The sequence below is a fragment of the Fukomys damarensis genome, unplaced genomic scaffold, assembly GCF_012274545.1.
Source record: "Fukomys damarensis isolate Sample0158 unplaced genomic scaffold, DMR_v1.0_HiC HiC_scaffold_20, whole genome shotgun sequence".
Taxonomy (NCBI): Eukaryota; Metazoa; Chordata; class Mammalia; order Rodentia; family Bathyergidae; genus Fukomys; species Fukomys damarensis.
The window spans coordinates 11,598,948-11,601,042 of record NW_022900932.1 but is presented as its reverse complement, the minus strand read 5'-3'; positions in this window follow the sequence as shown (position 1 = coordinate 11,601,042).

Sequence of the window (2,095 nt, the reverse complement as noted above, 5' to 3'; positions counted from 1 at the left end):
AGGGCCCATGAAAGCAGGATGGTGACTATTTCATTAAATCCCAGTCACGTCCTCCAGGCCCTTCCAGCCTTAGAGGAAATACCTTACAGTGAAGCCAGAAGTAAGAGCAGGTGCTGTGAGTCCCCAAATAGCATTGCCTAGGGGTTGACTCCAATTTAGGAGGTAAGTTTCCACCAGTTTTCTGAAGGCCACAGACAGGACATCAAGTACAAAATCAATAGCAGAACCTGGTCTGGATGAGTGGATAACTATACAAGATGGGAGAGGGATTTGGGGACAGCCTGAGGAAGGGAAGCGTAGAAAGATATACATGGGCTATTTGAGCACTGCTCAGTGTCTTAGCCCACTTTGTGCCACTCTAGCAGAGTGTCACAAACTGGTTGATGGACAGAAATTCATTGGCTCTTGATTCTGGTGGCTAAAAAGTCAAAGATCGAGGGGCTGACATGCAGAGAGGGGCTTCTTGCTGTGTCCTAACAGCAGAAGGCATCAGATGGCAGAAGGGCAAAGCGAGGTTGAGAGACAGGCCAAGGGGATCCAAGCTCACCTTTGTATAAAGCACCCACTCCTGCCTTAGTGGCTTTCATGCATTCACCTCGTCCGTGCGGTAAAATCACTTCTCAGTGGGCTTCGCCTCCCAACTCTGTTGCATCAGGAATTGTTCTCAACACATGGCTTGGGGGGACACATCCAGTCCATAGTTACTGGTAGCTTCCAAGGTTGTGATTGAAGGGGAGGAAGTGGAAATTACTGAGGATCAGCAGGCCTCACAACGAGTGAGGTCACAACTCCAAGGGAGGATGTCGACTAAGGAGACACAGGAGGGTGCCCGTGGCTGGAAGCTCAGGGCTATTTGTGGGTGTTGCCATGGCCACACCAGGCAGAACCTGGATAAAACTACCCTCCTGAGGGGGCTTGGGACTTATCTGAATGCAAGATGGTTGGGCCAGAACTCACCGAAATTCAATCTTTCACTATAGCGGATATCCCAAGGGAAAATCTAAGAAGATGCATTAGGAAAACAAATATTTGAGCCCCTATCAAAAGAGAAGAAGTATAGAAAAACAACATTTGGTCAAGGAATCAAGGACACCTGGACGTGAACCAAAGAGTCACATTTCCCTCTAAGATCTCTGGAGAAAATGCAACAATAATAAACTTATCTATAGTTTCATCTGTTAGGAGAGCGAAAGCACTGAGATTTATTAGCATCTTAGCTGTCCTAACAGATGTCATATGATGAGAAGGCTGGTGTGGTGGATGGGTCCTGGGCTTGGGAATTGATGTGAACTTTTTGGCAAAAAGGAACATGCTGGGCTGGGAACCCACAGCGACGAATATAAAAAGTCACCAGAATGTTGGTAGGACATAAAAATGAAAGGAGGTAGAAGGTATCTTGGCTGACTTGCTGGGCAACCGGTTGTGCAGTTATTCGTCCCACACACACACTAGGATTTCTTACATTGTGTGCCCATGTTCAGCTTTAAGAATGATGCCAGGGTGTGTTCAGGGGCACAGGGGCACTTGTATTCACACTGCTGTGGTCACGGACGAAGATCTCTCTGGTTCTCCTTGCCCCAACACTTGATCTTGGTAGACTCTTTAATTTTTGACTTTTAAATAATTTTATAACAGATGGTACTTGTGTGTGCTTGTTTCATTGGTGTTTCTGGCAACATTCTTACGGACGTATGGAGTGGATGTGTACAAGATGTCTGCACAGCCTGCTCCGTTATAGCAAAGAGCTGGAGATCGCACCGGGGGAGGAGACACTCGATTATCCTCACGATGAGCTCCTACTTGGCAGAGAAAGCAAAAGGGCTCCTATTATGGGTAACAGTGTGGATGAAAGAGACTGAGTGAAAAAAAATGCAAATTTCTTAAGAACACTTTTTCTAAAGTTCAAAAATAAATTGTTTAGGCATAAGCAATTTAAGCCTAATATTTATTTGTTTTTTATTAAAGTTGGGAAATGAGAAAAAGAAAATTCACAATGGAGGTTGTCTGAGAGTGGAAAGGTAGGTAAAGGAAGAAGGATTGAATTTGTTGATGATATTTTCTTTTCTTTTCTTTCTTTTTTTTTTTTTTTTTTTGT